Here is a 27,293-nt window from a genome sequence, read left to right as displayed (position 1 = left end):
TGAAAAATGATGATGTGGCTTTGAATGGTGCATTTTGAACACACAAAAAGTCAGGAGTTCAAATAAGTTTTAAAAAATGAAATCCCTTTGTAACAGACGAGTTTCCCTATGAAGTCCTGATACTTTGAAAGAGATTGTCCGTTTTGTACACGAAGTGCATCCAGTTTTTGCCGTAACCCTCTCAACTTTCTTGCACATGCTATGTGGATGAAATGATGATACCATGCCAACTTTCAACCTTTCCAGAGTTCATTTGAAATGCTCTTCAATTTTAGGGTCTTATAGCTCAAAATAATTAGTAAATGCATGAAAAATAACAAATGAAGTCAGAAAGGATTGAAAAATGATGATGTGGCTTTGAATGGTGCATTTTGAACACACAAAAAGTCAGGAGTTCAAATAAGTTTTAAAAAATGAAATCCCTTTGCAACAGACGAGTTTCCGTATGAAGTCCTGATACTTTGAAAGAGATTGTCCGTTTTGTACACGAAGTGCATCCAGTTTTTGCCATAACCCTCTCAACTTTCTTGCACATGCTATGTGGATGAAATGATGATACCATGCCAACTTTCAACCTTTTCAGAGTTCATTTGAAATGCTTTTCAATTTTAGGGTCTTATAGCTCAAAATAATTAGTAAATGCATGAAAAATAAAAAATGAAGTCAGAAAGGATTGAAAAATGATGATGTGGCTTTGAATGGTGCATTTTGAACACACAAAAAGTCAGGAGTTCAAATAAGTTTAAAAAAATGAAATCCCTTTGTAACAGACGAGTTTCCGTATGAAATCCTGATACTTTGAAAGAGATTGTCCATTTTGTACACGAAGTGCATCCATTTTTTGCCGTAACCCTCTCAACTTTCTTGCACATGCTATGTGGATGAAATGATGATACCATGCCAACTTTCAACCTTTTCAGAGTTCATTTGAAATGCTTTTCAATTTTAGGGTCTTATAGCTCAAAATAATTAGTAAATGCATGAAAAATAAGAAAGGAAGTCAGAAAGGATTGAAAAATGACGATGTGGCTTTGAATGGGGCATTTTGAACACACAAAAAGTCAGGAGTTCAAATAAGTTTAAAAAAATGAAATCCCTTTGTAACAGACGAGTTTCCCTATGAAGTCCTGATACTTTGAAAGAGATTGTCCGTTTTGTACACGAAGTGCATCCAGTTTTTGCCGTAACCCTCTCAACTTTCTTGCACATGCTATGTGGATGAAATGATGATACCATGCCAACTTTCAACCTTTCCAGAGTTCATTTGAAATGCTCTTCAATTTTAGGGTCTTATAGCTCAAAATAATTAGTAAATGCATGAAAAATAACAAATGAAGTCAGAAAGGATTGAAAAATGATGATGTGGCTTTGAATGGTGCATTTTGAACACACAAAAAGTCAGGAGTTCAAATAAGTTTTAAAAAATGAAATCCCTTTGCAACAGACGAGTTTCCGTATGAAGTCCTGATACTTTGAAAGAGATTGTCCGTTTTGTACACGAAGTGCATCCAGTTTTTGCCATAACCCTCTCAACTTTCTTGCACATGCTATGTGGATGAAATGATGATACCATGCCAACTTTCAACCTTTTCAGAGTTCATTTGAAATGCTTTTCAATTTTAGGGTCTTATAGCTCAAAATAATTAGTAAATGCATGAAAAATAAAAAATGAAGTCAGAAAGGATTGAAAAATGATGATGTGGCTTTGAATGGTGCATTTTGAACACACAAAAAGTCAGGAGTTCAAATAAGTTTAAAAAAATGAAATCCCTTTGTAACAGACGAGTTTCCGTATGAAATCCTGATACTTTGAAAGAGATTGTCCATTTTGTACACGAAGTGCATCCATTTTTTGCCGTAACCCTCTCAACTTTCTTGCACATGCTATGTGGATGAAATGATGATACCATGCCAACTTTCAACCTTTTCAGAGTTCATTTGAAATGCTTTTCAATTTTAGGGTCTTATAGCTCAAAATAATTAGTAAATGCATGAAAAATAAGAAAGGAAGTCAGAAAGGATTGAAAAATGACGATGTGGCTTTGAATGGGGCATTTTGAACACACAAAAAGTCAGGAGTTCAAATAAGTTTAAAAAAATGAAATCCCTTTGTAACAGACGAGTTTCCCTATGAAGTCCTGATACTTTGAAAGAGATTGTCCGTTTTGTACACGAAGTGCATCCAGTTTTTGCCGTAACCCTCTCAACTTTCTTGCACATGCTATGTGGATGAAATGATGATACCATGCCAACTTTCAACCTTTCCAGAGTTCATTTGAAATGCTCTTCAATTTTAGGGTCTTATAGCTCAAAATAATTAGTAAATGCATGAAAAATAACAAATGAAGTCAGAAAGGATTGAAAAATGATGATGTGGCTTTGAATGGTGCATTTTGAACACACAAAAAGTCAGGAGTTCAAATAAGTTTTAAAAAATGAAATCCCTTTGTAACAGACGAGTTTCCGTATGAAGTCCTGATACTTTGAAAGAGATTGTCCGTTTTGTACACGAAGTGCATCCAGTTTTTGCCGTAACCCTCTCAACTTTCTTGCACATGCTATGTGGATGAAATGATGATACCATGCCAAGTTTCAACCTTTTCAGAGTTCATTTGAAATGCTTTTCAATTTTAGGGTCTTATAGCTCAAAATAATTAGTAAATGCATGAAAAATAACAAATGAAGTCAGAAAGGATTGAAAAATGATGATGTGGCTTTGAATGGTGCATTTTGAACACACAAAAAGTCAGGAGTTCAAATAAGTTTAAAAAAATGAAATCCCTTTGTAACAGACGAGTTTCCGTATGAAATCCTGATACTTTGAAAGAGATTGTCCATTTTGTACACGAAGTGCATCCATTTTTTGCCGTAACCCTCTCAACTTTCTTGCACATGCTATGTGGATGAAATGATGATACCATGCCAACTTTCAACCATTTCAGAGTTCATTTGAAATGCTTTTCAATTTTAGGGTCTTATAGCTGAAAATAATTAGTAAATGCATGAAAAATAAGAAAGGAAGTCAGAAAGGATTGAAAAATGACGATGTGGCTTTGAATGGGGCATTTTGAACACACAAAAAGTCAGGAGTTCAAATAAGTTTAAAAAAATGAAATCCCTTTGTAACAGACGAGTTTCCCTATGAAGTCCTGATACTTTGAAAGAGATTGTCCGTTTTGTACACGAAGTGCATCCAGTTTTTGCCGTAACCCTCTCAACTTTCTTGCACATGCTATGTGGATGAAATGATGATACCATGCCAACTTTCAACCTTTCCAGAGTTCATTTGAAATGCTCTTCAATTTTAGGGTCTTATAGCTCAAAATAATTAGTAAATGCATGAAAAATAACAAATGAAGTCAGAAAGGATTGAAAAATGATGATGTGGCTTTGAATGGTGCATTTTGAACACACAAAAAGTCAGGAGTTCAAATAAGTTTTAAAAAATGAAATCCCTTTGTAACAGACGAGTTTCCGTATGAAGTCCTGATACTTTGAAAGAGATTGTCCGTTTTGTACACGAAGTGCATCCAGTTTTTGCCGTAACCCTCTCAACTTTCTTGCACATGCTATGTGGATGAAATGATGATACCATGCCAAGTTTCAACCTTTTCAGAGTTCATTTGAAATGCTTTTCAATTTTAGGGTCTTATAGCTCAAAATAATTAGTAAATGCATGAAAAATAACAAATGAAGTCAGAAAGGATTGAAAAATGATGATGTGGCTTTGAATGGTGCATTTTGAACACACAAAAAGTCAGGAGTTCAAATAAGTTTAAAAAAATGAAATCCCTTTGTAACAGACGAGTTTCCGTATGAAATCCTGATACTTTGAAAGAGATTGTCCATTTTGTACACGAAGTGCATCCATTTTTTGCCGTAACCCTCTCAACTTTCTTGCACATGCTATGTGGATGAAATGATGATACCATGCCAACTTTCAACCATTTCAGAGTTCATTTGAAATGCTTTTCAATTTTAGGGTCTTATAGCTGAAAATAATTAGTAAATGCATGAAAAATAAGAAAGGAAGTCAGAAAGGATTGAAAAATGACGATGTGGCTTTGAATGGGGCATTTTGAACACACAAAAAGTCAGGAGTTCAAATAAGTTTAAAAAAATGAAATCCCTTTGTAACAGACGAGTTTCCCTATGAAGTCCTGATACTTTGAAAGAGATTGTCCGTTTTGTACACGAAGTGCATCCAGTTTTTGCCGTAACCCTCTCAACTTTCTTGCACATGCTATGTGGATGAAATGATGATACCATGCCAACTTTCAACCTTTCCAGAGTTCATTTGAAATGCTCTTCAATTTTAGGGTCTTATAGCTCAAAATAATTAGTAAATGCATGAAAAATAACAAATGAAGTCAGAAAGGATTGAAAAATGATGATGTGGCTTTGAATGGTGCATTTTGAACACACAAAAAGTCAGGAGTTCAAATAAGTTAAAAAAAATGAAATCCCTTTGTAACAGACGAGTTTCCGTATGAAGTCCTGATACTTTGAAAGAGATTGTCCATTTTGTACACGAAGTGCATCCATTTTTTGCCGTAACCCTCTCAACTTTCTTGCACATGCTATGTGGATGAAATGATGATACCATGCCAACTTTCAACCTTTTCAGAGTTCATTTGAAATGCTTTTCAATTTTAGGGTCTTATAGCTGAAAATAATTAGTAAATGCATGAAAAATAAGAAAGGAAGTCAGAAAGGATTGAAAAATGACGATGTGGCTTTGAATGGTGCATTTTGAACACACAAAAAGTCAGGAGTTCAAATAAGTTTTAAAAAATGAAATCCCTTTGTAACAGACGAGTTTCCGTATGAAATCCTGATACTTTGAAAGAGATTGTCCGTTTTGTACACGAAGTGCATCCAGTTTTTGCCGTAACCCTCTCAACTTTCTTGCACATGCTATGTGGATGAAATGATGATACCATGCCAACTTTCAACCTTTCCAGAGTTCATTTGAAATGCTCTTCAATTTTAGGGTCTTATAGCTCAAAATAATTAGTAAATGCATGAAAAATAACAAATGAAGTCAGAAAGGATTGAAAAATGATGATGTGGCTTTGAATGGTGCATTTTGAACACACAAAAAGTCAGGAGTTCAAATTAGTTTTTAAAAATGAAATCCCTTTGTAACAGACGAGTTTCCGTATGAAGTCCTGATACTTTGAAAGAGATTGTCCGTTTTGTACACGAAGTGCATCCAGTTTTTGCCGTAACCCTCTCAACTTTCTTGCACATGCTATGTGGATGAAATGATGATACCATGCTAACTTTCAACCTTTTCAGAGTTCATTTGAAATGCTTTTCAATTTTAGGGTCTTATAGCTGAAAATAATTAGTAAATGCATGAAAAATAACAAATGAAGTTAGAAAGGATTGAAAAATGATGATGTGGCTTTGAATGGTGCATTTTGAACACACAAAAAGTCAGGAGTTCAAATAAGTTTTTAAAAATGAAATCCCTTTGTAACAGACGAGTTTCCGTATGAAATCCTGATACTTTGAAAGAGATTGTCCGTTTTGTACACGAAGTGCATCCAGTTTTTGCCGTAACCCTCTTAACTTTCTTGCACATGCTATGTGGATGAAATGATGATACCATGCCAACTTTCAACCTTTTCAGAGTTCATTTGAAATGCTTTTCAATTTTAGGGTCTCATAGCTCAAAATAATTAGTAAATGCATGAAAAATAACAAATGAAGTCAGAAAGGATTGAAAAATGATGATGTGGCTTTGAATGGTGCATTTTGAACACACAAAAAGTCAGGAGTTCAAATAAGTTTTAAAAAATGAAATCCCTTTGTAACAGACGAGTTTCCCTATGAAGTCCTGATACTTTGAAAGAGATTGTCCGTTTTGTACACGAAGTGCATCCAGTTTTTGCCGTAACCCTCTCAACTTTCTTGCACATGCTATGTGGATGAAATGATGATACCATGCCAACTTTCAACCTTTTCAGAGTTCATTTGAAATGCTTTTCAATTTTAGGGTCTTATAGCTGAAAATAATTAGTAAATGCATGAAAAATAAGAAAGGAAGTCAGAAAGGATTGAAAAATGACGATGTGGCTTTGAATGGGGCATTTTGAACACACAAAAAGTCAGGAGTTCAAATAAGTTTAAAAAAATGAAATCCCTTTGTAACAGACGAGTTTCCCTATGAAGTCCTGATACTTTGAAAGAGATTGTCCGTTTTGTACACGAAGTGCATCCAGTTTTTGCCGTAACCCTCTCAACTTTCTTGCACATGCTATGTGGATGAAATGATGATACCATGCCAACTTTCAACCTTTCCAGAGTTCATTTGAAATGCTCTTCAATTTTAGGGTCTTATAGCTCAAAATAATTAGTAAATGCATGAAAAATAACAAATGAAGTCAGAAAGGATTGAAAAATGATGATGTGGCTTTGAATGGTGCATTTTGAACACACAAAAAGTCAGGAGTTCAAATAAGTTTTAAAAAATGAAATCCCTTTGTAACAGACGAGTTTCCGTATGAAGTCCTGATACTTTGAAAGAGATTGTCCGTTTTGTACACGAAGTGCATCCAGTTTTTGCCGTAACCCTCTCAACTTTCTTGCACATGCTATGTGGATGAAATGATGATACCATGCCAAGTTTCAACCTTTTCAGAGTTCATTTGAAATGCTTTTCAATTTTAGGGTCTTATAGCTCAAAATAATTAGTAAATGCATGAAAAATAACAAATGAAGTCAGAAAGGATTGAAAAATGATGATGTGGCTTTGAATGGTGCATTTTGAACACACAAAAAGTCAGGAGTTCAAATAAGTTTAAAAAAATGAAATCCCTTTGTAACAGACGAGTTTCCGTATGAAATCCTGATACTTTGAAAGAGATTGTCCATTTTGTACACGAAGTGCATCCATTTTTTGCCGTAACCCTCTCAACTTTCTTGCACATGCTATGTGGATGAAATGATGATACCATGCCAACTTTCAACCATTTCAGAGTTCATTTGAAATGCTTTTCAATTTTAGGGTCTTATAGCTGAAAATAATTAGTAAATGCATGAAAAATAAGAAAGGAAGTCAGAAAGGATTGAAAAATGACGATGTGGCTTTGAATGGGGCATTTTGAACACACAAAAAGTCAGGAGTTCAAATAAGTTTAAAAAAATGAAATCCCTTTGTAACAGACGAGTTTCCCTATGAAGTCCTGATACTTTGAAAGAGATTGTCCGTTTTGTACACGAAGTGCATCCAGTTTTTGCCGTAACCCTCTCAACTTTCTTGCACATGCTATGTGGATGAAATGATGATACCATGCCAACTTTCAACCTTTCCAGAGTTCATTTGAAATGCTCTTCAATTTTAGGGTCTTATAGCTCAAAATAATTAGTAAATGCATGAAAAATAACAAATGAAGTCAGAAAGGATTGAAAAATGATGATGTGGCTTTGAATGGTGCATTTTGAACACACAAAAAGTCAGGAGTTCAAATAAGTTAAAAAAAATGAAATCCCTTTGTAACAGACGAGTTTCCGTATGAAGTCCTGATACTTTGAAAGAGATTGTCCATTTTGTACACGAAGTGCATCCATTTTTTGCCGTAACCCTCTCAACTTTCTTGCACATGCTATGTGGATGAAATGATGATACCATGCCAACTTTCAACCTTTTCAGAGTTCATTTGAAATGCTTTTCAATTTTAGGGTCTTATAGCTGAAAATAATTAGTAAATGCATGAAAAATAAGAAAGGAAGTCAGAAAGGATTGAAAAATGACGATGTGGCTTTGAATGGTGCATTTTGAACACACAAAAAGTCAGGAGTTCAAATAAGTTTTAAAAAATGAAATCCCTTTGTAACAGACGAGTTTCCGTATGAAATCCTGATACTTTGAAAGAGATTGTCCGTTTTGTACACGAAGTGCATCCAGTTTTTGCCGTAACCCTCTCAACTTTCTTGCACATGCTATGTGGATGAAATGATGATACCATGCCAACTTTCAACCTTTCCAGAGTTCATTTGAAATGCTCTTCAATTTTAGGGTCTTATAGCTCAAAATAATTAGTAAATGCATGAAAAATAACAAATGAAGTCAGAAAGGATTGAAAAATGATGATGTGGCTTTGAATGGTGCATTTTGAACACACAAAAAGTCAGGAGTTCAAATTAGTTTTTAAAAATGAAATCCCTTTGTAACAGACGAGTTTCCGTATGAAGTCCTGATACTTTGAAAGAGATTGTCCGTTTTGTACACGAAGTGCATCCAGTTTTTGCCGTAACCCTCTCAACTTTCTTGCACATGCTATGTGGATGAAATGATGATACCATGCTAACTTTCAACCTTTTCAGAGTTCATTTGAAATGCTTTTCAATTTTAGGGTCTTATAGCTGAAAATAATTAGTAAATGCATGAAAAATAACAAATGAAGTTAGAAAGGATTGAAAAATGATGATGTGGCTTTGAATGGTGCATTTTGAACACACAAAAAGTCAGGAGTTCAAATAAGTTTTTAAAAATGAAATCCCTTTGTAACAGACGAGTTTCCGTATGAAATCCTGATACTTTGAAAGAGATTGTCCGTTTTGTACACGAAGTGCATCCAGTTTTTGCCGTAACCCTCTTAACTTTCTTGCACATGCTATGTGGATGAAATGATGATACCATGCCAACTTTCAACCTTTTCAGAGTTCATTTGAAATGCTTTTCAATTTTAGGGTCTCATAGCTCAAAATAATTAGTAAATGCATGAAAAATAACAAATGAAGTCAGAAAGGATTGAAAAATGATGATGTGGCTTTGAATGGTGCATTTTGAACACACAAAAAGTCAGGAGTTCAAATAAGTTTTAAAAAATGAAATCCCTTTGTAACAGACGAGTTTCCCTATGAAGTCCTGATACTTTGAAAGAGATTGTCCGTTTTGTACACGAAGTGCATCCAGTTTTTGCCGTAACCCTCTCAACTTTCTTGCACATGCTATGTGGATGAAATGATGATACCATGCCAACTTTCAACCTTTTCAGAGTTCATTTGAAATGCTTTTCAATTTTAGGGTCTTATAGCTGAAAATAATTAGTAAATGCATGAAAAATAAGAAAGGAAGTCAGAAAGGATTGAAAAATGACGATGTGGCTTTGAATGGGGCATTTTGAACACACAAAAAGTCAGGAGTTCAAATAAGTTTAAAAAAATGAAATCCCTTTGTAACAGACGAGTTTCCCTATGAAGTCCTGATACTTTGAAAGAGATTGTCCGTTTTGTACACGAAGTGCATCCAGTTTTTGCCGTAACCCTCTCAACTTTCTTGCACATGCTATGTGGATGAAATGATGATAACATGCCAACTTTCAACCTTTTCAGAGTTCATTTGAAATGCTTTTCAATTTTAGGGTCTTATAGCTGAAAATAATTAGTAAATGCATGAAAAATAAGAAAGGAAGTCAGAAAGGATTGAAAAATGACGATGTGGCTTTGAATGGGGCATTTTGAACACACAAAAAGTCAGGAGTTCAAATAAGTTTAAAAAAATGAAATCCCTTTGTAACAGACGAGTTTCCCTATGAAGTCCTGATACTTTGAAAGAGATTGTCCGTTTTGTACACGAAGTGCATCCAGTTTTTGCTGTAACCCTCTCAACTTTCTAGCACATCCTATGTGGATGAAATGATGATACCATGCCAACTTCCAACCTTTTCAGAGTTCATTTGAAATGCTTTTCAATTTTATGTTCTTATAACTCAAAATAATTAGTAAATGCATGAAAAATAACAAAGGAAGTCAGAAAGGATTGAAAAATGATGATGTGGCTTTGAATGGTGCATTTTGAACACACAAAAAGTCAGGAGTTCAAATAAGTTTTTAAAAATGAATTCCCTTTGTAACAGACGAGTTTCCGTATGAAGTCCTGATACTTTGAAAGAGATTGTCCGTTTTGTACACGAAGTGCATCCAGTTTTTGCCGTAACCCTCTTAACTTTCTTGCACATGCTATGTGGATGAAATGATGATACCATGCCAACTTTCAACCTTTTCAGAGTTCATTTCAAATGCTCTTCAATTTTAGGGTCTTATAGCTCAAAATAATTAGTAAATGCATGAAAAATAACAAATGAAGTCAGAAAGGATTGAAAAATGACGATGTGGCTTCGAATGGTGCATTTTGAACACACACAAAGTCAGGAGTTCAAATAAGTTTTAAAAAATGAAATCCCTTTGTAACAGACGAGTTTCCGTATGAAATCCTGATACTTTGAAAGAGATTGTCCGTTTTGTACACGAAGTGCATCCAGTTTTTGCCGTAACCCTCTCAACTTTCTTGCACATGCTATGTGGATGAAATGATGATACCATGCCAACTTTCAACCTTTTCAGAGTTCATTTGAAATGCTTTTCAATTTTAGGGTCTTATAGCTCAAAATAATTAGTAAATGCATGAAAAATAACAAATGAAGTCAGAAAGGATTGAAAAATGATGATGTGGCTTTGAATGGTGCATTTTGAACACACAAAAAGTCAGGAGTTCAAATAAGTTTTAAAAAATGAAATCCCTTTGTAACAGACGAGTTTCCGTATGAAATCCTGATACTTTGAAAGAGATTGTCCGTTTTGTACACGAAGTGCATCCATTTTTTGCCGTAACCCTCTCAACTTTCTTGCACATGCTATGTGGATGAAATGATGATACCATGCCAACTTTCAACCTTTTCAGAGTTCATTTGAAATGCTTTTCAATTTTAGGGTCTTATAGCTGAAAATAATTAGTAAATGCATGAAAAATAAGAAAGGAAGTCAGAAAGGATTGAAAAATGACGATGTGGCTTTGAATGGGGCATTTTGAACAGACAAAAAGTCAGGAGTTCAAATAAGTTTAAAAAAATGAAATCCCTTTGTAACAGACGAGTTTCCCTATGAAGTCCTGATACTTTGAAAGAGATTGTCCGTTTTGTACACGAAGTGCATCCAGTTTTTGCCGTAACCCTCTCAACTTTCTTGCACATGCTATGTGGATGAAATGATGATACCATGCCAACTTTCAACCTTTCCAGAGTTCATTTGAAATGCTCTTCAATTTTAGGGTCTTATAGCTCAAAATAATTAGTAAATGCATGAAAAATAACAAATGAAGTCAGAAAGGATTGAAAAATGATGATGTGGCTTTGAATGGTGCATTTTGAACACACAAAAAGTCAGGAGTTCAAATAAGTTTTAAAAAATGAAATCCCTTTGTAACAGACGAGTTTCCGTATGAAGTCCTGATACTTTGAAAGAGATTGTCCGTTTTGTACACGAAGTGCATCCAGTTTTTGCCGTAACCCTCTCAACTTTCTTGCACATGCTATGTGGATGAAATGATGATACCATGCCAACTTTCAACCTTTTCAGAGTTCATTTGAAATGCTTTTCAATTTTAGGGTCTTATAGCTCAAAATAATTAGTAAATGCATGAAAAATAACAAATGAAGTCAGAAAGGATTGAAAAATGATGATGTGGCTTTGAATGGTGCATTTTGAACACACAAAAAGTCAGGAGTTCAAATAAGTTTTAAAAAATGAAATCCCTTTGTAACAAACGAGTTTCCGTATGAAATCCTGATACTTTGAAAGAGATTGTCCGTTTTGTACACGAAGTGCATCCAGTTTTTGCCGTAACCCTCTCAACTTTCTTGCACATGCTATGTGGATGAAATGATGATAACATGCCAACTTTCAACCTTTTCAGAGTTCATTTGAAATGCTTTTCAATTTTAGGGTCTTATAGCTGAAAATAATTAGTAAATGCATGAAAAATAAGAAAGGAAGTCAGAAAGGATTGAAAAATGATGATGTGGCTTTGAATGGGGCATTTTGAACACACAAAAAGTCAGGAGTTCAAATAGGTTTAAAAAAATGAAATCCCTTTGTAACAGACGAGTTTCCCTATGAAGTCCTGATACTTTGAAAGAGATTGTCCGTTTTGTACACGAAGTGCATCCAGTTTTTGCCGTAACCCTCTCAACTTTCTTGCACATGCTATGTGGATGAAATGATGATACCATGCCAACTTTCAACCTTTTCAGAGTTCATTTGAAATGCTTTTCAATTTTAGGGTCTTATAGCTCAAAATAATTAGTAAATGCATGAAAAATAAAAAATGAAGTCAGAAAGGATTGAAAAATGATGATGTGGCTTTGAATGGTGCATTTTCAACACACAAAAAGTCAGGAGTTCAAATAAGTTAAAAAAAATGAAATCCCTTTGTAACAGACGAGTTTCCGTATGAAATCCTGATACTTTGAAAGAGATTGTCCGTTTTGTACACGAAGTGCATCCATTTTTTGCCGTAACCCTCTCAACTTTCTTGCACATGCTATGTGGATGAAATGATGATACCATGCCAACTTTCAACCTTTTCAGAGTTCATTTGAAATGCTTTTCAATTTTAGGGTCTTATAGCTGAAAATAATTAGTAAATGCATGAAAAATAAGAAAGGAAGTCAGAAAGGATTGAAAAATGACGATGTGGCTTTGAATGCTGCATTTTGAACACACACAAATTCAGGAGTTCAAATAAGTTTTAAAAAATGAAATCCCTTTGTAACAGACGAGTTTCCCTATGAAGTCCTGATACTTTGAAAGAGATTGTCCGTTTTGGACACGAAGTGCATCCAGTTTTTGCCGTAACCCTCTCAACTTTCTTGCACATGCTATGTGGATGAAATGATGATACCATGCCAACTTTCAACCTTTCCAGAGTTCATTTGAAATGCTTTTCAATTTTAGGGTCTTATAGCTCAAAATAATTAGTAAATGCATGAAAAATAACAAATGAAGTCAGAAAGGATTGAAAAATGATGATGTGGCTTTGAATGGTGCATTTTGAACACACAAAAAGTCAGGAGTTCAAATAGGTTTTAAAAAATGAAATCCCTTTGTAACAGACGAGTTTCCGTATGAAGTCCTGATACTTTGAAAGAGATTGTCCGTTTTGTACACGAAGTGCATCCAGTTTTTGCCGTAACCCTCTCAACTTTCTTGCACATGCTATGTGGATGAAATGATGATACCATGAGAACTTTCAACCTTTTCAGAGTTCATTTGAAATGCTTTTCAATTTTAGGGTCTTATAGCTCAAAATAATTAGTAAATGCATGAAAAATAACAAATGAAGTCAGAAAGGATTGAAAAATGATGATGTGGCTTTGAATGGTGCATTTTGAACACACAAAAAGTCAGGAGTTCAAATAAGTTTTAAAAAATGAAATCCCTTTGTAACAGACGAGTTTCCGTATGAAATCCTGATACTTTGAAAGAGATTGTCCGTTTTGTACACGAAGTGCATCCAGTTTTTGCCGTAACCCTCTCAACTTTCTTGCACATGCTATGTGGATGAAATGATGATACCATGCCAACTTTCAACCTTTTCAGAGTTCATTTGAAATGCTTTTCAATTTTAGGGTCTTATAGCTGAAAATAATTAGTAAATGCATGAAAAATAAGAAAGGAAGTCAGAAAGGATTGAAAAATGACGATGTGGCTTTGAATGGGGCATTTTGAACACACAAAAAGTCAGGAGTTCAAATAAGTTTAAAAAAATGAAATCCCTTTGTAACAGACGAGTTTCCCTATGAAGTCCTGATACTTTGAAAGAGATTGTCCGTTTTGTACACGAAGTGCATCCAGTTTTTGCCGTAACCCTCTCAACTTTCTTGCACATCCTATGTGGATGAAATGATGATACCATGCTAACTTTCAACCTTTTCAGAGTTCATTTGAAATGTTTTTCAATTTTATGGTCTTATAGCTGAAAATAATTATTAAATGCATGAAAAATAACAAATGAAGTCAGAAAGGATTGAAACATGATGATGTGGCTTTGAATGGTGCATTTTGAACACACAAAAAGTCAGGAGTTCGAATAAGTTTTTAAAAATGAAATCCCTTTGTAACAGACGAGTTTCCGTATGAAATACTGATACTTTGAAAGAGATTGTCCGTTTTGTACACGAAGTGCATCCAGTTTTTGCCGTAACCCTCTCAACTTTCCTGCACATGCTATGTGGATGAAATGATGATACCATGCCAACTTTCAACCTTTCCAGAGTTCATTTGAAATGCTCTTCAATTTTAGGGTCTTATAGCTCAAAATAATTAGTAAATGCATGAAAAATAACAGATGAAGTCAGAAAGGATTGAAAAATGATGATGTGGCTTTGAATGGTGCATTTTGAACACACAAAAAGTCAGGACTTCAAATAAGTTCTAAAAAATGAAATCCCTTTGTAACAGACGAGTTTCCGTATGAAGTCCTGATACTTTGAAAGAGATTGTCCGTTTTGTACACGAAGTGCATCCAGTTTTTGCCGTAACCCTCTCAACTTTCTTGCACATGCTATGTGGATGAAATGATGATACCATGCCAACTTTCAACCTTTTCAGAGTTCATTTGAAATGCTTTTCAATTTTAGGGTCTTATAGCTCAAAATAATTAGTAAATGCATGAAAAATAACAAATGAAGTCAGAAAGGATTGAAAAATGATGATGTGGCTTTGAATGGTGCATTTTGAACACACAAAAAGTCAGGAGTTCAAATAAGTTTAAAAAAATGAAATCCCTTTGTAACAGACGAGTTTCCGTATGAAATCCTGATACTTTGAAAGAGATTGTCCGTTTTGTACACGAAGTGCGTCCAGTTTTTGCCGTAACCCTCTCAACTTTCTTGCACATGCTATGTGGATGAAATGATGATACCATGCCAACTTTCAACCTTTTCAGAGTTCATTTGAAATGCTTTTCAATTTTAGGGTCTCATAGCTCAAAATAATTAGTAAATGCATGAAAAATAACAAATGAAGTCAGAAAGGATTGAAAAATGATGATGTGGCTTTGAATGGGGCATTTTGAACACACAAAAAGTCAGGAGTTCAAATAAGTTTAAAAAAATGAAATCCCTTTGTAACAGACGAGTTTCCGTATAAACTCCTGATACTTTGAAAGAGATTGTCCGTTTTGTACACGAAGTGCATCCAGTTTTTGCCGTAACCCTCTCAGCTTTCTTGCACATGCTATGTGGATGAAATGATGATACCATGCCAACTTTCAACCTTTTCAGAGTTCATTTGAAATGCTTTTCAATTTTAGGGTCTCATAGCTCAAAATAATTAGTAAATGCATGAAAAATAACAAATGAAGTCAGAAAGGATTGAAAAATGATGATGTGGCTTTGAATGGGGCATTTTGAACACACAAAAAGTCAGGAGTTCAAATAAGTTTAAAAAAATGAAATCCCTTTGTAACAGACGAGTTTCCCTATGAAGTCCTGATACTTTGAAAGAGATTGTCCGTTTTGTACACGAAGTGCATCCAGTTTCTGCCGTAACCCTCTCAACTTTCTTGCATATGCTATGTGGATGAAATGATGATACCATGCCAATTTTCAACCTTTTCAGAGTTCATTTGAAATGCTTTTCAATTTTAGGGTCTTATAGCTCAAAATAATTAGTAAATGCATGAAAAATAACAAATGAAGTCAGAAAGGATTGAAAAATGACGATGTGGCTTTGAATGGGGCATTTTGAACACACAAAAAGTCAGGAGTTCAAATAAGTTTAAAAAAATGAAATCCCTTTGTAACAGACGAGTTTCCCTATGAAGTCCTGATACTTTGAAAGAGATTGTCCGTTTTGTACACGAAGTGCATCCAGTTTTTGCCGTAACCCTCTCAACTTTCTTGCACATCCTATGTGGATGAAATGATGATACCATGCCAACTTTCAACCTTTTCAGAGTTCATTTGAAATGCTTTTCAATTTTAGGGTCTCATAGCTCAAAATAATTAGTAAATGCATGAAAAATAACAAATGAAGTCAGAAAGGATTGAAAAATGATGATGTGGCTTTGAATGGGGCATTTTGAACACACAAAAAGTCAGGAGTTCAAATAAGTTTAAAAAAATGAAATCCCTTTGTAACAGACGAGTTTCCGTATAAACTCCTGATACTTTGAAAGAGATTGTCCGTTTTGTACACGAAGTGCATCCAGTTTTTGCCGTAACCCTCTCAACTTTCTTGCACATGCTATGTGGATGAAATGATGATACCATGCCAACTTTCAACCTTTTCAGAGTTCATTTGAAATGCTTTTCAATTTTAGGGTCTTATAGCTCAAAATAATTAGTAAATGCATGAAAAATAACAAATGAAGTCAGAAAGGATTGAAAAATGATGATGTGGCTTTGAATGGTGCATTTTGAACACACAAAAAGTCAGGAGTTCAAATAAGTTTAAAAAAATGAAATCCCTTTGTAACAGACGAGTTTCCGTATGAAATCCTGATACTTTGAAAGAGATTGTCCGTTTTGTACACGAAGTGCGTCCAGTTTTTGCCGTAACCCTCTCAACTTTCTTGCACATGCTATGTGGATGAAATGATGATACCATGCCAACTTTCAACCTTTTCAGAGTTCATTTGAAATGCTTTTCAATTTTAGGGTCTCATAGCTCAAAATAATTAGTAAATGCATGAAAAATAACAAATGAAGTCAGAAAGGATTGAAAAATGATGATGTGGCTTTGAATGGGGCATTTTGAACACACAAAAAGTCAGGAGTTCAAATAAGTTTAAAAAAATGAAATCCCTTTGTAACAGACGAGTTTCCGTATAAACTCCTGATACTTTGAAAGAGATTGTCCGTTTTGTACACGAAGTGCATCCAGTTTTTGCCGTAACCCTCTCAGCTTTCTTGCACATGCTATGTGGATGAAATGATGATACCATGCCAACTTTCAACCTTTTCAGAGTTCATTTGAAATGCTTTTCAATTTTAGGGTCTCATAGCTCAAAATAATTAGTAAATGCATGAAAAATAACAAATGAAGTCAGAAAGGATTGAAAAATGATGATGTGGCTTTGAATGGGGCATTTTGAACACACAAAAAGTCAGGAGTTCAAATAAGTTTAAAAAAATGAAATCCCTTTGTAACAGACGAGTTTCCCTATGAAGTCCTGATACTTTGAAAGAGATTGTCCGTTTTGTACACGAAGTGCATCCAGTTTCTGCCGTAACCCTCTCAACTTTCTTGCATATGCTATGTGGATGAAATGATGATACCATGCCAATTTTCAACCTTTTCAGAGTTCATTTGAAATGCTTTTCAATTTTAGGGTCTTATAGCTCAAAATAATTAGTAAATGCATGAAAAATAACAAATGAAGTCAGAAAGGATTGAAAAATGACGATGTGGCTTTGAATGGGGCATTTTGAACACACAAAAAGTCAGGAGTTCAAATAAGTTTAAAAAATGAAATCCCTTTGTAACAGACGAGTTTCCCTATGAAGTCCTGATACTTTGAAAGAGATTGTCCGTTTTGTACACGAAGTGCATCCAGTTTTTGCCGTAACCCTCTCAACTTTCTTGCACATCCTATGTGGATGAAATGATGATACCATGCCAACTTTCAACCTTTTCAGAGTTCATTTGAAATGCTTTTCAATTTTAGGGTCTCATAGCTCAAAATAATTAGTAAATGCATGAAAAATAACAAATGAAGTCAGAAAGGATTGAAAAATGATGATGTGGCTTTGAATGGGGCATTTTGAACACACAAAAAGTCAGGAGTTCAAATAAGTTTAAAAAAATGAAATCCCTTTGTAACAGACGAGTTTCCGTATAAACTCCTGATACTTTGAAAGAGATTGTCCGTTTTGTACACGAAGTGCATCCAGTTTTTGCCGTAACCCTCTCAACTTTCTTGCACATGCTATGTGGATGAAATGATGATACCATGCCAACTTTCAACCTTTTCAGAGTTCATTTGAAATGCTTTACAATTTTAGGGTCTCATAGCTCAAAATAATTAGTAAATGCATGAAAAATAACAAATGAAGTCAGAAAGGATTGAAAAATGATGATGTGGCTTTGAATGGTGCATTTTGAACACACAAAAAGTCAGGAGTTCAAATAAGTTTTAAAAAATGAAATCCCTTTGTAACAGACGAGTTTCCGTATGAACTCCTGATACTTTGAAAGAGATTGTCCGTTTCGTACACGAAGTGCATCCAGTTTTTGCCGTTACCCTCTCAACTTTCTTGCACATGCTATGTGGATGAAACGATGATACCATGCCAACTTTCAACCTTTTCAGAGTTCATTTGAAATTCTTTTCAATTTTAGGGTCTTATAGCTCAAAATAATTAGTAAATGCATGAAAAATAACAAATGAAGTCAGAAAGGATTGAAAAATGATGATGTGGCTTTGAATGGGGCATTTTGAACACACAAAAAGTCAGGAGTTCAAATAAGTTTAAAAAATGAAATCCCTTTGTAACAGACGAGTTTCCCTATGAAGTCCTGATACTTTGAAAGAGATTGTCCGTTTTGTACACGAAGTGCATCCAGTTTTTGCCGTAACCCTCTCAACTTTCTTGCACATCCTATGTGGATGAAATGATGATACCATGCTAACTTTCAACCTTTTCAGAGTTCATTTGAAATGCTCTTCAATTTTAGGGTCTTATAGCTCAAAATAATTAGTAAATGCATGAAAAATAACAACTGAAGTCAGAAAGGATTGAAAAATGACGATGTGGCTTTGAATGGTGCATTTTGAACACACAAAAAGTCAGGAGTTCAAATAAGTTTTAAAAATGAAATCCCTTTGTAACAGACGAGTTTCCGTATGAAATCCTGATACTTTGAAAGAGATTGTCCGTTTTGTACACGAAGTGCATCCAGTTTTTGCCGTAACCCTCTCAACTTTCTTGCACATCCTATGTGGATGAAATGATGATACCATGCCAACTTCCAACCTTTTCAGAGTTCATTTGAAATGCTTTTCAATTTTATGGTCTTATAGCTCAAAATAATTAGTAAATGCATGAAAAATAACAAATGAAGTCAGAAAGGATTGAAAAATGACGATGTGGCTTTGAATGGTGCATTTTGAACACACAAAAAGTCAGGAGTTCAAATAAGTTTTAAAAAACGAAATCCCTTTGTAACAGACAAGTTTCCGTATGAAATCCTGATACATTGAAAGAGATTGTCCGTTTTGTACACGAAGTGCATCCAGTTTTTGCCGTAACCCTCTCAACTTTCTTGCACATCCTATGTGGATGAAATGATGATACCATGCCAACTTCCAACCTTTTCAGAGTTCATTTGAAATGCTTTTCAATTTTATGGTCTTATAACTCAAAATAATTAGTAAATGCATGAAAAATAACAAATGAAGTCAGAAAGGATTGAAAAATGATGATGTGGCTTTGAATGTACATTTCGAACACACAAAAAGTTAGGAGTTCAAATAAGTTTAAAAAAATGAAATCCCTTTGTAACAGACGTGTTTCCGTATGAAATGCTGATACTTTGAAAGAGATTGTCCGTTTTGTACACGAAGTGCATCCAGTTTTTGCCGTAACCCTCTCAACTTTCTTGCACATGCTATGTGGATGAAATGATGATACCATGCCAACTTTCAACCTTTTCAGAGTTCATTTGAAATGCTTTTCAATTTTAGGGTCTTATAGCTCAAAATAATTAGTAAATGCATGAAAAATAACAAATGAAGTCAGGAAGGATTGAAAAATGATGATGTGGCTTTGAATGGTGCATTTTGAACACACAAAAAGTCAGGAGTTCAAATAAGTTTTAAAAAATGAAATCCCTTTGTAACAGACGAGTTTCCGTACGAAGTCGTGATACTTTGAAAGAGATTGTCCGTTCTAGACACGAAGTGCATCCAGTTTTGCCGTAACCCTCTCAACTTTCTTGCACATCCTATGTGGATGAAATGATGATACCATGCCAACTTTCAACCTTTTCAGAGTTCATTTGAAATGCTTTTCAATTTTATGGTCTTATAGCTGAAAATAATTAGTAAATGCATGAAAAATAACAAAGGAAGTCAGAAAGGATTGAAAAATGATGATGTGGCTTTGAATGGTGCATTTCGAACACACAAAAAGTTAGGAGTTCAAATAAGTTTAAAAAATGAAATCCCTTTGTAACAGACGTGTTTCCGTATGAAATCCTGATACTTTGAAAGAGATTGTCCGTTTTGTACACGAAGTGCATCCAGTTTTTGTCGTAACCCTCTCAACTTTCTTGCACATGCTATGTGGATGAAATGATGATACCATGCCAACTTTCAACCTTTTCAGAGTTCATTTGAAATGCTTTTCAATTTTAGGGTCTTATAGCTCAAAATAATTAGTAAATGCATGAAAAATAACAAATGAAGTCAGGAAGGATTGAAAAATGATGATGTGGCTTTGAATGGTGCATTTTGAACACACAAAAAGTCAGGAGTTCAAATAAGTTTTAAAAAATGAAATCCCTTTGTAACAGACGAGTTTCCGTATGAAGTCGTGATACTTTGAAAGAGATTGTCCGTTCTGTACACGAAGTGCATCCAGTTTTGCCATAACCCTCTCAACTTTCTTGCACATCCTATGTGGATGAAATGATGATACCATGCCAACTTTCAACCTTTTCAGAGTTCATTTGAAATGCTTTTCAATTTTATGGTCTTATAGCTGAAAATAATTAGTAAATGCATGAAAAATAACAAAGGAAGTCAGAAAGGATTGAAAAATGATGATGTGGCTTTGAATGGTGCAATTAGAACACACAAAAAGTCAGGAGTTCAAATAAGTTTAAAAAAATGAAATCCCTTTGTAACAGACGAGTTTCCGTATGAAATCCTGATACTTTGAAAGAGATTGTCCGTTTTGTACACGAAGTGCATCCAGTTTTTGCCGTAACCCTCTTAACTTTCTTGCACATGCTATGTGGATGAAATGATGATACCATGCCAACTTTCAACCTTTTCAGAGTTCATTTGAAATGCTCTTCAATTTTAGGGTCTTATAGCTCAAAATAATTAGTAAATGCATGAAAAATAACAAATGAAGTCAGGAAGGATTGAAAAATGATGATGTGGCTTTGAATGGTGCATTTTGAACACACAAAAAGTCAGGAGTTCAAATAAGTTTTAAAAAATGAAATCCCTTTGTAACAGACGAGTTTCCGTATGAAATCCTGATACTTTGAAAGAGATTGTCCGTTTTGTACACGAAGTGCATCCAGTTTTTGCCGTAACCCTCTCAAATTTCTTGCACATCCTATGTGGATGAAATGATGATACCATGCCAACTTCCAACCTTTTCAGAGTTCATTTGAAATGCTTTTCAATTTTATGGTCTTATTGCTCATAATAATTAGTAAATGCATGAAAAATAACAAATGAAGTCAGAAAGGATTGAAAAATGACGATGTGGCTTTGAATGGTGCATTTTGAACAAACAAAAAGTCAGGAGTTCAAATAAGTTTTAAAAAATGGAATCCCTTTGTAACAGACAAGTTTCCGTATGAAATCGTGATACATTGAAAGAGATTGTCCGTTTTGTACACGAAGTGCATCCAGTTTTTGCCGTAACCCTCTCAACTTTCTTGCACAACCTATGTGGATGAAATGATGATACCATGCCAACTTCCAACCTTTTCAGAGTTCATTTGAAATGCTTTCCAATTTTATGGTCTTATAACTCAAAATAATTAGTAAATGCATGAAAATTAACAAATGAAGTCAGAAAGGATTGAAAAATGGTGATGTGGCTTTGAATGGTGCATTTTGAACACACAAAAAGTCAGGAGTTCAAATAAGTTTAAAAAAATGAAATCCCTTTGTAACAGACGAGTTTCCGTATGAAATCCTGATACTTTGAAAGAGATTGTCCGTTTTGTACACGAAGTGCATCCAGCTTTTGCCGTAACCCTCTCAACTTTCTTGCACATGCTATGTGGATGAAATGATGATACCATGCCAACTTTCAACCTTTTCAGAGTTCATTTGAAATGCTTTTCAATTTTAGGGTCTTATAGCTCAAAATAATTAGTAAATGCATGAAAAATAACAAATGAAGTCAGGAAGGATTGAAAAATGATGATGTGGCTTTGAATGGTGCATTTCGAACACACAAAAAGTCAGGAGTTCAAATAAGTTTAAAAAAATGAAATCCCTTTGTAACAGACAAGTTTCCGTATGAAATCCTGATACATTGAAAGAGATTGTCCGTTTTGTACACGAAGTGCATCCAGTTTTTGCCGTAACCCTCTTAACTTTCTTGCACATGCTATGTGGATGAAATGATGATACCATGCCAACTTTCAACCTTTTCAGAGTTCATTTGAAATGCTTTTCAATTTTAGGGTCTTATAGCTCAAAATAATTAGTAAAGGCATGAAAAATAACAAATGAAGTCAGGAAGGATTGAAAAATGATGATGTGGCTTTGAATGGTGCATTTTGAACACACAAAAAGTCAGGAGTTCAAATAAGTTTTAAAAAAATGAAATCCCTTTGTAACAGACGAGTTTCCGTATGAAGTCGTCATACTTTGAAAGAGATTGTCCGTTTTGTACACGAAGTGCATCCAGTTTTTGCCGTAACCCTCTCAACTTTCTTGCACATGCTATGTGGATGAAATGATGATACCATGCCAACTTTCAACCTTTTCAGAGTTAATTTGAAATGCTTTTCAATTTTAGGGTCTTATAGCTCAAAATAATTAGTAAATGCATGAAAAATAACAAATGAAGTCAGAAAGGATTGAAAAATGATGATATGGCTTAGAATGGTGCATTTTGAACACACAAAAAGTCAGGAGTTCAAATAAGTTTTAAAAAATGAAATCCCTTTGTAACAGACGAGTTTCCGTATGAAATCCTGATACTTTGAAAGAGATTGTCCGTTTTGTACACGAAGTGCATCCAGTTTTTGCCGTAACCCTCTCAACTTTCTTGCACATCCTATGTGGATGAAATGATGATACCATGCCAACTTCCAACCTTTTCAGAGTTCATTTGAAATGCTTTTCAATTTTATGGTCTTATAGCTCAAAATAATTAGTAAATGCATGAAAAATAACAAATGAAGTCAGAAAGGATTGAAAAATGACGATGTGGCTTTGAATGGTGCATTTTAAACACACAAAAAGTCAGGAGTTCAAATAAGTTTAAAAAAATGAAATCCCTTTGTAACAGACAAGTTTCCGTATGAAATCCTGATACATTGAAAGAGATTGTCCGTTTTGTACACGAAGTGCATCCAGTTTTTGCTATAACCCTCTCAACTTTCTTGCACATCCTATGTGGATGAAATGATGATACCATGCCAACTTCCAACCTTTTCAGAGTTCATTTGAAATGCTTTTCAATTTTATGGTCTTATAACTCAAAATAATTAGTAAATGCATGAAAAATAACAAATGAAGTCAGAAAGGATTGAAAAATGATGATGTGGCTTTGAATGGTGCATTTTGAACACACAAAAAGTTAGGAGTTCAAATAAGTTTTAAAAATGAAATCCCTTTGTAACAGACGAGTTTCCGTATGAAATCCTGATACTTTGAAAGAGATTGTCCGTTTTGTACACGAAGTGCATCCAGTTTTTGCCGTAACCCTCTCAACTTTCTTGCACATGCTATGTGGATGAAATGATGATACCATGCCAACTTTCAACCTTTTCAGAGTTCATTTGAAATGCTTTTCAATTTTAGGGTCTTATAGCTCAAAATAATTAGTAAATGCATGAAAAATAACAAATGAAGTCAGAAAGGATTGAAAAATGATGATGTGGCTTTGAATGGTGCATTTTGAACACACAAAAAGTCAGGAGTTCAAATAAGTTTAAAAAAATGAAATCCCTTTGTAACAGACGAGTTTCCGTATGAAATCCTGATACTTTGAAAGAGATTGTCCGTTTTGTACACGAAGTGCGTCCAGTTTTTGCCGTAACCCTCTCAACTTTCTTGCACATGCTATGTGGATGAAATGATGATACCATGCCAACTTTCAACCTTTTCAGAGTTCATTTGAAATGCTTTTCAATTTTAGGGTCTCATAGCTCAAAATAATTAGTAAATGCATGAAAAATAACAAATGAAGTCAGAAAGGATTGAAAAATGATGATGTGGCTTTGAATGGGGCATTTTGAACACACAAAAAGTCAGGAGTTCAAATAAGTTTAAAAAAATGAAATCCCTTTGTAACAGACGAGTTTCCGTATAAACTCCTGATACTTTGAAAGAGATTGTCCGTTTTGTACACGAAGTGCATCCAGTTTTTGCCGTAACCCTCTCAGCTTTCTTGCACATGCTATGTGGATGAAATGATGATACCATGCCAACTTTCAACCTTTTCAGAGTTCATTTGAAATGCTTTTCAATTTTAGGGTCTCATAGCTCAAAATAATTAGTAAATGCATGAAAAATAACAAATGAAGTCAGAAAGGATTGAAAAATGATGATGTGGCTTTGAATGGGGCATTTTGAACACACAAAAAGTCAGGAGTTCAAATAAGTTTAAAAAAATGAAATCCCTTTGTAACAGACGAGTTTCCCTATGAAGTCCTGATACTTTGAAAGAGATTGTCCGTTTTGTACACGAAGTGCATCCAGTTTCTGCCGTAACCCTCTCAACTTTCTTGCATATGCTATGTGGATGAAATGATGATACCATGCCAATTTTCAACCTTTTCAGAGTTCATTTGAAATGCTTTTCAATTTTAGGGTCTTATAGCTCAAAATAATTAGTAAATGCATGAAAAATAACAAATGAAGTCAGAAAGGATTGAAAAATGACGATGTGGCTTTGAATGGGGCATTTTGAACACACAAAAAGTCAGGAGTTCAAATAAGTTTAAAAAAATGAAATCCCTTTGTAACAGACGAGTTTCCCTATGAAGTCCTGATACTTTGAAAGAGATTGTCCGTTTTGTACACGAAGTGCATCCAGTTTTTGCCGTAACCCTCTCAACTTTCTTGCACATCCTATGTGGATGAAATGATGATACCATGCCAACTTTCAACCTTTTCAGAGTTCATTTGAAATGCTTTTCAATTTTAGGGTCTCATAGCTCAAAATAATTAGTAAATGCATGAAAAATAACAAATGAAGTCAGAAAGGATTGAAAAATGATGATGTGGCTTTGAATGGGGCATTTTGAACACACAAAAAGTCAGGAGTTCAAATAAGTTTAAAAAAATGAAATCCCTTTGTAACAGACGAGTTTCCGTATAAACTCCTGATACTTTGAAAGAGATTGTCCGTTTTGTACACGAAGTGCATCCAGTTTTTGCCGTAACCCTCTCAACTTTCTTGCACATGCTATGTGGATGAAATGATGATACCATGCCAACTTTCAACCTTTTCAGAGTTCATTTGAAATGCTTTTCAATTTTAGGGTCTCATAGCTCAAAATAATTAGTAAATGCATGAAAAATAACAAATGAAGTCAGAAAGGATTGAAAAATGATGATGTGGCTTTGAATGGTGCATTTTGAACACACAAAAAGTCAGGAGTTCAAATAAGTTTTAAAAAATGAAATCCCTTTGTAACAGACGAGTTTCCGTATGAACTCCTGATACTTTGAAAGAGATTGTCCGTTTCGTACACGAAGTGCATCCAGTTTTTGCCGTTACCCTCTCAACTTTCTTGCACATGCTATGTGGATGAAACGATGATACCATGCCAACTTTCAACCTTTTCAGAGTTCATTTGAAATTCTTTTCAATTTTAGGGTCTTATAGCTCAAAATAATTAGTAAATGCATGAAAAATAACAAATGAAGTCAGAAAGGATTGAAAAATGATGATGTGGCTTTGAATGGGGCATTTTGAACACACAAAAAGTCAGGAGTTCAAATAAGTTTAAAAAAATGAAATCCCTTTGTAACAGACGAGTTTCCCTATGAAGTCCTGATACTTTGAAAGAGATTGTCCGTTTTGTACACGAAGTGCATCCAGTTTTTGCCGTAACCCTCTCAACTTTCTTGCACATCCTATGTGGATGAAATGATGATACCATGCTAACTTTCAACCTTTTCAGAGTTCATTTGAAATGCTCTTCAATTTTAGGGTCTTATAGCTCAAAATAATTAGTAAATGCATGAAAAATAACAACTGAAGTCAGAAAGGATTGAAAAATGACGATGTGGCTTTGAATGGTGCATTTTGAACACACAAAAAGTCAGGAGTTCAAATAAGTTTTAAAAATGAAATCCCTTTGTAACAGACGAGTTTCCATATGAAATCCTGATACTTTGAAAGAGATTGTCCGTTTTGTACACGAAGTGCATCCAGTTTTTGCCGTAACCCTCTCAACTTTCTTGCACATCCTATGTGGATGAAATGATGATACCATGCCAACTTCCAACCTTTTCAGAGTTCATTTGAAATGCTTTTCAATTTTATGGTCTTATAGCTCAAAATAATTAGTAAATGCATGAAAAATAACAAATGAAGTCAGAAAGGATTGAAAAATGACGATGTGGCTTTGAATGGTGCATTTTGAACACACAAAAAGTCAGGAGTTCAAATAAGTTTTAAAAAACGAAATCCCTTTGTAACAGACAAGTTTCCGTATGAAATCCTGATACATTGAAAGAGATTGTCCGTTTTGTACACGAAGTGCATCCAGTTTTTGCCGTAACCCTCTCAACTTTCTTGCACATCCTATGTGGATGAAATGATGATACCATGCCAACTTCCAACCTTTTCAGAGTTCATTTGAAATGCTTTTCAATTTTATGGTCTTATAACTCAAAATAATTAGTAAATGCATGAAAAATAACAAATGAAGTCAGAAAGGATTGAAAAATGATGATGTGGCTTTGAATGTACATTTCGAACACACAAAAAGTTAGGAGTTCAAATAAGTTTAAAAAAATGAAATCCCTTTGTAACAGACGTGTTTCCGTATGAAATGCTGATACTTTGAAAGAGATTGTCCGTTTTGTACACGAAGTGCATCCAGTTTTTGCCGTAACCCTCTCAACTTTCTTGCACATGCTATGTGGATGAAATGATGATACCATGCCAACTTTCAACCTTTTCAGAGTTCATTTGAAATGCTTTTCAATTTTAGGGTCTTATAGCTCAAAATAATTAGTAAATGCATGAAAAATAACAAATGAAGTCAGGAAGGATTGAAAAATGATGATGTGGCTTTGAATGGTGCATTTTGAACACACAAAAAGTCAGGAGTTCAAATAAGTTTTAAAAAATGAAATCCCTTTGTAACAGACGAGTTTCCGTACGAAGTCGTGATACTTTGAAAGATATTGTCCGTTCTAGACACGAAGTGCATCCAGTTTTGCCGTAACCCTCTCAACTTTCTTGCACATCCTATGTGGATGAAATGATGATACCATGCCAACTTTCAACCTTTTCAGAGTTCATTTGAAATGCTTTTCAATTTTATGGTCTTATAGCTGAAAATAATTAGTAAATGCATGAAAAATAACAAAGGAAGTCAGAAAGGATTGAAAA

Source organism: Aegilops tauschii, chromosome 2 (genome assembly GCF_002575655.3).
Source record: "Aegilops tauschii subsp. strangulata cultivar AL8/78 chromosome 2, Aet v6.0, whole genome shotgun sequence".
NCBI lineage: Eukaryota > Viridiplantae > Streptophyta > Magnoliopsida > Poales > Poaceae > Aegilops > Aegilops tauschii.
This window is presented reverse-complemented; position numbering follows the sequence as displayed.